The sequence below is a fragment of the Saccopteryx leptura genome, chromosome 4, assembly GCF_036850995.1.
Source record: "Saccopteryx leptura isolate mSacLep1 chromosome 4, mSacLep1_pri_phased_curated, whole genome shotgun sequence".
NCBI classification, from domain to species: domain Eukaryota; kingdom Metazoa; phylum Chordata; class Mammalia; order Chiroptera; family Emballonuridae; genus Saccopteryx; species Saccopteryx leptura.
In genome coordinates, this window is record NC_089506.1 from 138,132,352 (window position 1) to 138,145,310 (window position 12,959).

At 38.0% G+C, this 12,959-nt stretch overlaps 1 pseudogene; it reads right to left on the reverse strand.

Annotated features, from left to right (window-relative positions):
• Positions 1–875: 875 nt before the first annotated feature.
• On the reverse strand, positions 876–11,363 carry LOC136404252 (60 kDa heat shock protein, mitochondrial pseudogene; annotated as a pseudogene).
• Positions 11,364–12,959: the final 1,596 nt, after the last annotated feature.

Genomic DNA, 12,959 nt, shown 5'->3' on the forward strand with positions numbered 1-12,959 from the left:
CTGATGGATGAATGGATAAAGAAAATGTGGTATATATATATATAAATGTGGTATATATATATATTGTATGTGTGTGTGTGTGTGTGTGTGTGTGTGTGAATACTATGCATCCATAAAATTCAAAGAAATCCTGTCATTTGCAACAACAGAGAAGACATTATGGTAAGTGAAATAAAGCAGACACAGAAAGACAAATACTTCATATGGAATCTAAAAGTCAAACTCTTAGAAACGGAAATTGGAATTGTGGTTGCCAGGGGGTGGGTGGTGGGGGAAATGAAAAGATGTTAATCAAAGTGCACAGAGTTTCAGTTATGTAAGATGAATACATTTAGGAGATCTAACATACAGTGCAGTAATAGAGTTAATAATACCGTATTGTATGCTTGAAATAAGCTAAGAGAATAAGTCTTTTTTTTAACTTTAAACAAACTTTTATTACACTAAGGTTGTCACATAATTGGATATTTCTCTACTTTGCACACAATTATTCTTACTCTCCACAGAAAGGCTTCTTTTTAAGTTTTCATTGGGATGGCAAGCACTAAAATCTTGATTTTAACAGAATAGTAGGAAAAATGCCCCAGTGATTTAAATTGAAAAGAGTACATTGGTACATGGCTCTTGCACTTAGTTGTCAGGAACGTACAAATGTCTTTTTATTCAAAAATACAAAATAAGTTATCTGTAGGCACGGACAATGACAGCAATAAACCATTGTATGTTGTCAGAGTTACAGCATTTTCTTAAACATCCACCAGCCTTTTCTTCGGTTAGTTTCTTCAGCTGACTTCTCCGAAGTTACAGGTGGAGAACACTGCTTTGAGCTTTCTCTCACAGTTATCATTAATAAGAGTAAAGCACTATTCTAGAAATTAGAGCATGCTGCCTCCTATACCACCTCCCATTCCACTCATTCCAGGGTCTTTCCTTTCTTTATGAATTTCTGTGACTACACGTTCTGCTGTTGTGAACAGAGAGGCCACTCCAGCAGCACCAATAAAGAAGTTCTCACAACCTTAGTTGAACCAATGATTCCCTTTCTACCATATTCCCCAAATCTCCAAGCATAGTGTCATAACCAACTTCTGAGGAACTTTGCATAATTTTCTCAACTATCAGCGATCCCTCAGCACCCTCATTCTTAGAATAGTCAATGCAGGAATTTTGAATGTTTTTTTAAAAAGTCATCTCTATACCCATTTTTTGATCTTCATTAGCTGATGTTTATGAATCTCAGACTGGAATCACCAAAGCAGAACACCACTGCCTCCCAGAACAATGTCTTCCTCAACAGCAGATCCTGTAACATTGATGGTGTCTCTTACTCTCTTTCTTTTCATTATTTCAACATCACTTGTCCCATCAACTTTCATTATAGCTATTCCCTCTAAGAGTTTTTCCATACATTCATTTAGTTTTCCCTTTTTATATTCACTAGTTGTGATATCCAATTGCTAATAATTTCCTGAATACATTTTTTTTTTTTTAATTTGAGACTTGTCATGTTTTCCTTTCAAAAGCATGGCATCATCTTTGGTCACAATGACCTCTCCAACTTTTCCTAAATCATGATGCTGAATATATTTAAGATTTAGAGTCAATTCTTTTTCTCTAAACACTGCATCACCAGTAGCAGTAGCCATGTTTTCAAGTTGGTTCTTTCTGTTGATAAAAAGCTGGAGCTTTTGACTGCTACAACCTGAAGACCAACTTTTAGCCTATTCAAAACAAGTGTACTTAGAGCTTCTCCATCAATATATGTACTCAGCAATTATCACCAAGGGGTTATGGTGAGCATTGGTATTTTCAAGAGCAGGTACAATAGACTGGACACTAAAAATTTTCTTTTCACTCAATAGAACAGAAGCAGCTTAGAATTCACACTTTTTACATTTTGCAGTATTAATAAAGATTGGAGAAATTTGAACTTAATCAAATTTTATATCTTCAATAATTTATAATTCATTTTTCAGCATTTTTCCATCCTTTAATATGATAACACCCTTTCTTCAAATGTTTTTCATTGTATTGAAAATAATGTGGCCAATGTCTTTGTCTCTATCTGCAGAAATCCTAGCAACCTATGCTATTTCTTCAGTAGTTATCACAAGTTTGGACTGCTTCTTAAATTCATAAATTACAACATCAACAGCTAACATCCCACCTCTCTTCAGTTCCCTGGATGAGCCACTTCGCAAATCTTCTCAAAGCCTTCTCGGCACAGAGCATGCCAATACAGTAGCAATGGTGGTGCCATCCTCTGTTTCTTCATTTGTATTATAGGCAAGATCTTGAACAAATACAGCATCTATATTTTTATATTTATCTTTTAAGTCAATGAACTTTGCAATGGTCACACTGTATTTGGGAACTTTTGGACTTACCAACTCTGTTCAGTAATCATTGTTCTTCCCTTTGGCCCCATAGCAATGGCTATAGCAGGATTAAAGGTCTATACCTTGAAACACTAACACGCAGGCATCTGCACAAAATTTTACATCTTTGGAATAAGCTGGAGTAAGATGAGGAGCCAGTGTCCCAGCTGCTGGCCTAATCTGGAGAAGAATTCCTGTAAAGGAAGCGTTTCTGCAGGGCAATGGCAAGGCATGTGAATAGCAGGCGGTCAGCCACAAGTGAAAGTGCTGAGAGACATCTTAGTCTTTCTCAACAGCAACAAAAAGATAACAATGTGAAGTGAACTTGATTGACTGTGATGATCATTAATCAAGACAGCAGATTGTACACTTTAAATATATACAATTTTAACTTGTCAATTATGCAGCAATAAAGTTGAAAGTATAATAATAATAAAGAAAATGTCTAATATACTCCCACTTAGAATTTGACTTATTGTGTTGTATTCTAAGAGGTGTGATGTTATATAAAACCCCAAATAAATAACTCTTTTTAAAAATTTATTCATTTTAGAGAGGAAAGACAGAGAGAAAGAAGAGGGAGAAGAAGCAGGAAGCAACAACTCACATATGGGCCTTGACCGGGCAAGCCCAGGGTTTCAAACTGGAGACCTCAGTGTTCCAGGTCGACACTTTATCCACTGTGTTAGCAAAGGTCAAGCAAGCCATAACTCTTAATATTGGCTAACTACTCAAGGCAAGGTGTGAATTATTTATTATTAATATTCTTTGAAGACATCTTATCTCAATGATCTTTTGCTTGGGCCAAGACCATTTTATAAATTCACATTATATTTATTACATTGAGCAGTTGTGTGTACAACAAATATTTTAAAATATTTCTTCCACATTAGGCCTCATCCAAAAGTTAAGATTGTTATCAAAGCTAGCATTTATGAAAGAATCATGATTAAGAAAGTATTTAAAGATGCTGTGAAAATAAAGTTACTTACTAGGTATAAGGGTTTAATTATCATGATATAAAGTCATATGTTATATCCTACACCTTAACATGAACTTTAAATTTATGCTTCAAATAATATATAGTTAAGGTGACTGACTTTTTTACAATGAAAAGGAGGACAAAAATAAATTGAAGAAAACAATATCATAAATAAAAGAAATATTTTATTCATTGCAACAATAATACACAATAATATGATAAATGCACAATAAAAACATTTGTAATATTTTACATTGTAATTATGTTTACATACTTATTAATTTTTAATAATAATTTTAAGAAAAAAGTACTCATTTAGGTACAAATACATCAAATCACACACAATGGATCTACTCTGCATTGATCCAATACGAACATTCACAGATTAGTCTTCCAATATCAAAAAGGAGGACTTGTAGGAGGACACTTTTTGAGGGAGGATGGAACTTACAAAAGAAAGACTATCCTCCCTAAAGGAGGATGATTGGTCACCTTAATATAGTGCTAATTTTAATTCCAAAGACTCTAGAAGTTAGTCATATTTAATCATTTCTTTAAATGTAGAACCAATTTCACACCCTCTGTAAGAAATGCTTCATAATTTTTATGAGCCTGGAATTCCCCCAATGGCTATCTCAGATGTATCAAAGTGCTCTCTGTTTCTTGAATCAAGGTGCTCTACTTACAGGCCTTGAAATTCCATAAAGCTCCCAGGCATTTCCGACCATGGTGGAAGTCTGGATATGAATGTCCCTGTCACATTTGCCTTGTCACATTTGCACTGCTCTGTCCTTGTCCTCATTTGAGCCTCCAATGCAGGACTTCTGGCAGGGCAGTTCTTCCATAGCATGGTGTAGAAGCTGAGCACACCCAACCAGCCTTAAGTACTGCTCCCAAAATGATGTTCTGAGAGCAAACTTGGGACTCTTCTCAAGCCCTCCTCTGGGACTCATTTCTCTGCTAGTCCTATTTTTTTATTTGGTGGGCTCAGAATTAGAGCAGTTTATCAAGTACTCTGAGGCTGTCTTTGCCCATGAGGAAAGAAGCAGGAAATGATACCACTGCCTCCATTAAGCTCAATAATAGAGATCAACCCACAAGGATGACTCAGCCACATGAACCTCCCCTTGCTTCTCTGGCCCTTGATCAGCCTTAATTCATGGATCCTGGGTTTCTTGCTGTTTTAGCTTAGTTCCTATTTTCCAGCTTTTGGTTTAGATTGGTCCTTTTCTTTCACCACTTAAAAAGAACTTATTAAAGAACATAAATTAATGGAATATCAGGCTGGAAGGAACTCTTCAGAAACTTGTGCAAGGTAGCTTCTTTGCCTATTCTCATATTCATCTATTCCAGTGACCTGGATAGGACAGTGTGTGCTTGACAAATTTTCAAACTCTACATGATAAATTATATATATATATATATTTTTTTAGTAGGATTGTTTACTTGCTTGTTGCTGAGTTTTGTGAGTTCTTTGTATTGAATATATTTTGGATATTAACCCCTTACTGGAGCTGTTGTTCCATTAAAAAATGGGGAGAGGACCTGAACAGACACTTCTCCCAAGAAGACATACAAATGGCCAACAGATATATGAAAAGATGCTCATCTTCACTAGCTATTCGAGAAATGCAAATCTAAACTACAATGAGATACCACCTCACACCTGTTAGACTGGCTATTATCAACAAGACAGGTAATAACAAGTGTTGGAGAGGCTGTGGAGAAAAAGTAACCCTCATTCACTGTTGATAAGAATGTAAAGTAGTACAACCATTATGGAAGAAAGTATGGTTGTTCCTCAAAAAATTAAGAATAGAACTACCATATGACCCAGCAATTCCTCTACTGGGTATTTACCCCCAAAACTTGAAGACACACGCATAAAGACACACGCATCCCCATGTTAATTGCAGCATTGTTCACAGTGGCCAAGACATGGAAACAACCAAAGTCCCCTCAATAGAGGATTGGATAAAGAAGATGTGGCATATATATATATAATGGAATGCTACTCAGCCATAAAAATGACAACATAGGGTCATTTATGACAACATGAATGGACCTTGATAACATTATACTGAGTGAAATAAGTAAATCATAAAAATCTAAAAACTGTGATTTCACACATTGGTGGGATACAAAGCTGAGACTCATGGACATAGATAAGAGTGCAGTGATTACAAGGGGGAAGGGGACATATGGGTTTGGGGGTTGGGAAATGTGTAAAGAGGAACAAATATAAGATGACAGAAAATGATTTGGTTTTAGGTGATGGATATACAACATAATTGACTATTCAAATGATGAAGTGATGTTTGTCTGAAATCTATGTACACTTATTGATCAATGTCACCCTGTTAAAATTCATTTTCTAAATAAGAAAATATTTTTTAAAAAGAAAAAAATTGGCTCAGATCCTGCCATCAGCATTGCAGAGGAGAAGCAGCCAAGATGGCGGAGTGCTGAAGGAGAAGCCAGTTTGTGCAGAGTTTGTGCAGAGAGGAGGAGATGGAGAACAGAGGTGAATAAGGCTAGGATTAAAGGTAATGGCTCACCAGTTCTTGGCTCTGTTGTTTCATTACTGTCTGTCCGAATCAAATGCGAACCTGCATGGGCCAGGCGGCTGTGATGGTGGCTACGGCTACTGGCCTTACATCCACCCTGCCAGGGACCTGACCATAAGAAACCAAAAGTCCACAGAGGCGTGCCCGACCTGTTTCCAATACTTGTCAGAGAAAGTGAGACGTGGGGTGAACTTAATGTAGTCAATGGAAGAAGATCATTTACATTTCTGAACTCAGAGAAAGGCTACTAATCAAAGACACTGCTCACTGGCAGGTATGAGAGATGAACCAGTCAGCAATGAGCACTTTCAGGAAGGTGCTATACTGGCCATTTATGCCCATGAACTTAGACAGGAATGGCCAGTTCTTTACATTCACTTGGACTGAAGACAGTTACATCATGTTTCATATCGTACCACTAGTAAAGGGAGAAACCTGAAAGAGAAGACACCACAGATGTTTCCTGGATTTTAAATTTAGAAATGTAACTCTTATCTAATATCTCATTCCTAACCTCAGGAAGATTCACACTTGCCGGAGGAATTCAGCACTGAATGAGTAGAGAGAGCTTTAATTTAAATGAGGGGTTAATTCTGAAAAATTAAAAACAAGGGAAAGAGCCTGACCAGGCAGTGGTGCAGTGGACAGAGTGTCGGACTGGGATGCCAAGGACCCAGGTTCGAGACTCCGAGGTCGCCAGCTTTAGCGCAGGCTCATCTGATTTGAGCAAAAGTTTACCAGCTTGGACCCAAGGCTTGAGCAAGGAGTTACTCGGTCTGCTGAAGGCCCGCGGTCAAGGCACATATGAGAAAGCAATCAATGAACAACTAAGCTGTTGCAATGCACAACGAAAAATTAATGATTGATGCTTCTCATCTCTCTATTCCTGTCTGTCTGTCCCTGTCTATCCCTCTCTCTGATTCTCTCTCTGTAAAAAAATAAAATAAAAATAAATAAATAAAAACAAAAAAAAGAAAAAAATTGATATATATTACATGTATTCAGGGCTTTGCTGTTTCTAAAAGTGTCTGCATGTAATATCACATTTGATTTCAGTAGTGATAGGTGCAGATGATAAGATAAATTTCAGTTCTCTATGAAAGACAGGTTTCTAAAATTAACCTGTCCAAAAATGAAACAGCAAGCTTCACAAAGAAGTAAGTTCAAGGAAGGACAGAAGATGTTTGCGTACACAGGTAAAGGGTAACTCTCAGAGATCTTTAGAAATATCCTTGACTTGGATTAAATGACACTATTATAAGAAAAGGAGAAAGACTGAGAGGACGCATATTAATGCACATATCTTGTCTAAGGAGAGCGAAAAATTGAGAATACATACATGCTCTGGTTTTCTCAAAATCTTTTTTTGGCAAGAGGATGGAACTCCCAAATACAGGTTTAATGTGGAACCTTAAGCACATGTACTTGAGTGACTCATCATCTTTAGTGTTTTGTTTCAGGAGTTTGATAAGAGTACGAAGTAGTATAGGTTTAAATCATGGTCTCTGCATTACATCACGATGTGTGCTTTACTCCTCCTCAGACCAAACTGACCCAAAACTGAAGAGTTAATGAAAATACCTGATGAGTTAAGTGCAAGTGGGAGCAAGATGCATGTGACAACTGAAGTTACTGCCTGGGTATAGATAGAGAAATAAGAGTGGGAAGAGCAGCTGGTTGTAGAAAATGCTAGGGTGGCCAAAATGAAGAAAGTAAGATCACCAAACCAGTGTGGGGCAGGGCTGGAATGAAGTCACTGCCCTGTGAAATTAGAAGCAGTAGAAGACCCAACCAAACTCCAGAACTGGTTTGCATTAGTGTTTCCATGGTTAGAAGAAATGTCTCCTTTCTTTACTGCAAGACCAGCTCCACCGGAATGTTTCAGTGAAATATTCATTTGGCTTCATCCAACTTTATCTTAAGAAATGATTGCTTCATGACTTGTTAAAAAAAATCTTTTAATGATTCTGTGGTACTGGGGCAAGTTAAGGAGAGGGAGGCAAGATAAGGAATTCAGCAATTGAATTGGCCAGTATATATAGTATCATTCAATAGGAGCTTCTGTTCTTTTAAAAATGGAAAACTCTTCAGTTTCTCTTTGTTTATTTAAATATTATGAAACTGAATGCTTATGATAAAGTTAAATAGCAACACTTAAGTAGTTTAAGAAATTTTTGTATGCTATATACCAGATTTAAATAATCTTTAAATATCTTACAACCTAGTGAACACACAAGCAAGCATAACTGCATAATTTTAATACTCTTTTTTTCTGTTTGACAGTAGTTTTTTATCTTCCCTTGGGCCAGCACAATTATTTTTCTATTTCACTGATGTGACTTTTTTCAGATGACATACAATAAAATATTTTAATCACTTGCCACGTTTCATATTTGAGTTGCCAAAAAAATATGTGAGAAATGTTATGTGTCTGACTTAAGTACATTTTCTATCCTACGTCTGCATTGTCATTGATAGAAATGCCTTGGTAATAATATTGCACTATGCTAAAGATTCCAGATCTCTTCAAATTTAACCATGTGTAAATGTGTCACTTGGAAAATGTTCAAATAGTATGTTGCTCATTTCCCCCCCAAGGAAACTAATTATAAACTACTAACAATACTTTATCAAATATTATGCACCTAGTACTCTGGTTTTTAAAAAATAATTCTCCAATAAAAGGAACCTAGGCTTTTTAGAGTAACATCTTATTCTAGGACATAGAGAGGCAATATACAAGATGACTCTGGAGCATCCATGGTGAAGGAAGGAAGTTTTCAAAAACAGAATAAAGCAAAACAAGAGGAACAGAACCCAAAAGACCACAGTGCTGGGAGTAAGTCGGATCCAGGAGCCCCTGAAAATGCTCCCAATGTCTTGGCAAAGCTGAGGTTATTTGAGCAACAAAGTAAATTAAATCAGGTATACTGGATAATAACCCAAAGGGTAAAATAAATATCCGTAAGTCCAAACTAATATAAAAACATTATTGAATAAAAAATACTATGTTTATGATTTTTCTATAAATCTAAAACAGTTCTGAAATATAACTATTAAATTATGAATTTGTCAGTAAGTAGAAATTCTGTTATTCACCTTTCAAAGTTGTCAGCTCAGGTGTATTTTAGATCAGCTCAGTGCTCATTAATCACTAAATATTGAAGGAATGAGTAACTGCCTGGTTTAATGCATCAAAGCAACACTTTGCTAATAACGCATTTTGAAGACTTTTGATGAAAACAAAATCTGCTCATTCTTTGGAGACACATCAATTCCTTCTGGTCCCTCAGGCAACATTACATGTTCCGATGAAAATAATTAAACCATTGTCTGCTCCCCTAGCTATTAGCCACACATGACTACTGAGCACTTCAAATGCAGCTGGACCAAATTGAGAAGGACTATCAGTGCAAAATACACACTGCATTTTGAAAACTTGGCATAACCAAAGAGAAAGCAAAATATTTCATTAGTAATTTGTAATACTGCTTACAGGTTGAAATAATGTTTTGGATATAGTGGGTTAATTTAAATATATTATTAAAATTTATTTCACTTTTTTAGACTTATTCTGGTATAGTCAATAGAAAATTTTGAATTATGTATATGGCTTACATTACATTCCTGTTGGACAGTGTTAGATGAAATGAACACCAGAAGCCTGAAGAGGGAATGGATCTCCCAGAGGCACACAGGGTGCCAGAAAGTGTTTGACTCCCTAGTGGGGCTCCGGGCTGCCACCACAGGTGTCTGGAATAGTACTCTGCTATGGCAGTTTCTCTGAGATGACTTTGCCACGATGAAAAACCACCTGCAGAGTCAAGAGATATCCTTGATTTTTCTCCCTTATTATCTGAAAAGTACATGCAAAGAAGGAATGTTGGAGAGCCACTTCTTGAAGGATCTGTCAGTGAGGACACTGAAAGGTAGAATGAAGTACTTACCCCTATACAGAACACTTCCAATAACAGCTTTTTTTTTTATGGGTTTATCTTTGAGGTAAAGATGTAGCTTTTTTCAAATTTTATTTGGAACATTTCCAAAACATGGAAATATTAAAAGACAGCATCCATATTACAGCAAAGCCACCAATCAAAAAATGAAATGTTAACATTATCAGTTGTTTAGACTGCAGAGGCATCAGAAAACCACACAAACACTTAACAGGAGACGTCTTAGTTTGCTAAATGTAAATTTCCTCTGAAAAGATGTGTGGAAAACAGGTCTCAGCTGGCATGTGAAGAAAATACAAGTGCTTTTTTATTTTGAATGTAATTTCGGTTTTTAAATTATACTTCCTTCAGTTTAGTCTCTTGAAAATAGAGATAAAAGCCACACAGAATGTTTTAGTGTTACATAGGAACACATGTAGTTCTGATCCTAAAATTTCAAGGTTTTACTAAAGTTTATCACAATCAACAAGCTAAATCAATTGACAATAATTATTGTCACCCAGTGCTCTGAGTGGCTCTTAAAAGGAAATTATTTTAAAAAATGATAAGGCCCCAATTTTTTACGTAATAGCCTTGGGGAAAAGAATTCCCCAGTGTGGAGTTTGCCCCACTCTGATGAGTAGAAATGAGCATGAGATATGGGAAGAAAATATACAAATATAATTTATGTTATAATTTAAAAGTTGACTATTCCTGCAATGCCATTCATGTTGGCATTGCAGGAACTTCATCCTAAAATTGTTGGCAGCATCTAGGACTAGCCATCTGTGTAGCTACCCATGCAGGAGACACATGGAAAACGGAGGCACAGAAAGTCCAGTTCTTTGCAGTCACACAGTAATGCAGGGGATCCTGAATCCTCGGTTCTTTCTAGAAACACTTTTTTTTTTTTTCTTTTTCTTTTTTTGTACCCTTCTGAAGCTGGAAACGGGGAGAGACAGTCAGACAGACTCCCGCATGCGCCCGACCGGGATCCACCCGGCACGCCCACCAGGGGCGACACTCTGCCCACCAGGGGACGTGGCTCTGCGGCGACCAGAGCCACTCAAGCACCTGGGGCAGAGGCCAAGGAGCCATCCCCAGCGCCCGGGCTATCCTTGCTCCAATGGAGCCTTGGCTGCGGGAGGGGAAGAGAGAGACAGAGAGGAAGGACGGGGGGGGGGGGGGGGGGGGTGGAGAAGCAAATGGGCGCCTCTCCTATGTGCCCTGGCCGGGAATCGAACCCGGGTCCCCCGCATGCCAGGCCGACGCTCTACCGCTGAGCCAACTGGCCAGGGCCTAGAAACACTTTCTGACTCCTTCACAAATAGCACACTCAGCAAACACACCCAGGAGGTGTACTACAGGACACCTAGCCTGTAGCACAATAACCAGTTAGAGAAGCACAGTTTGAGCTGGATTCTTTTCTTTAAGCCACAAGAAGTAAAGCTGGCTCTCTCTTTCTCTGCAGTCGCTCACTGAGACTGTTCTTCCTCAGCATTATGAAGCTCTGTCTGAGTTGGTGTCTTTGCCTCATAAATTTAATTGGATTAACTTTTATACCCATGCAAAATCCATCAAGCTTCCCAAGCAATCACATTAGGCTCATGATGGGAGGCTACACAGGTTCTGACATGCAAGAAGAGCAGAAAATGTGTCCATGGCATTTCAGCATCTGTGCTGGACAAATGTACTCCACTCTGCCCTGGACAGAAGGCAGCCCAGTTTCCCCGCTTTATTCCAGCTCTGAAACCCAGGTCCTGTGTTGAGGGCCAATGAAGAGGCTTGGTGCAAGGCTGGGGAAGCACATCAGTCATAATTGAGCACTCAGCAGCTGCAAGAGTGGAGGCCCCTGCCAAGTGCCAATCTCAGATTCTCCCCTCTACCAGGCAGTAGCTAGTTCATTTCCTAGGCATCCAGCCACATTTCAGAGAGAGCAGGACTGGCAACAGCTTTCTTAACAAGCCACTACTCTGAACTAGCCTGTACCATAAACAGTGTTAAAGAATCGAGCCATTAGCTACTAAGAAGATACAGACGGTGATTCATTTAAGGCCGTAGTCCCCAACCCCCGGGCCCCAGACCGGTACCAGTCCGTGGGCCATTTGGAACCGGTCCACAGAGAAAGAATAAATAACTTACATTATTTCCATTTTATTGATATTTAAGTCTGAACGATGTTTTATTTTTTAAAAATGACCAGATTCCCTCTGTTACATCCATCTAAGACTTACTCTTGAAGCTTGTCTCGGTCACGTGATACATTTATCCGTTCCACCCTAAAGACCAGTCCGTGAAAATATTTTTTGACATTAAACCAGTCCATGGCTCAAAAAAGGTTGGGGACCACTGATTTAAGGCATTGTAGAGCCAGTGATAAAGTAGAAAGTTCTAAATAAACACATCATAATAAGCAGAACATGATTTAGAGCCCTCACATGTAGATGGCTTCTAAGATGAGACCCAATTTTAAATACAAGGATTCTGGGGCTCCACTGGTTTTCTAATTTAAAAATAATTAAATGATCTACCATTTTCTGTCAGATCCCAGGGTAAGTTTCTGGAGCCAAAGGGGCATCAATCATTGGAAACATGACATAATCAATGGATTGGAGTGGGGGAGGAGGCAGGATTTGTGAATGTTGGTTACCTCCGCAGTGTGTGAAAGGCTCCTCAATCACATCTACCCAAAGTGAAATTTCATTCATAGCTGCCCTAGTTTTTTATCTTCATTCTGATCTATTGTAGATCATATCTGTGATTTCAGCATTTCAAGTCGCTCACTGGCATTATCGCATCACTCCGTTTTCAATGGAAACAGCAGATCTTATTCCAACAGACCCCTTGGCTTCTGTATGTGGCAATCTGGGTTTGCATTTGTTGTCAGCCTTAGGGGTTAAAATTCATTTTAAATAACAGCATGATGGTCACAATGCTTCACACTTGCCTCAGGAACAGTTTGTTAATTTGCATTTAAAGTCACAGGACCTATTTGGATTTGAGAGCAAATTTTACTACAATGAGACATTTTTTTTTGAGGCTGGAAAAAAACAATATTGTTCTTTAATAGACAGTAAGCCAATGGGGCATGTTGCAG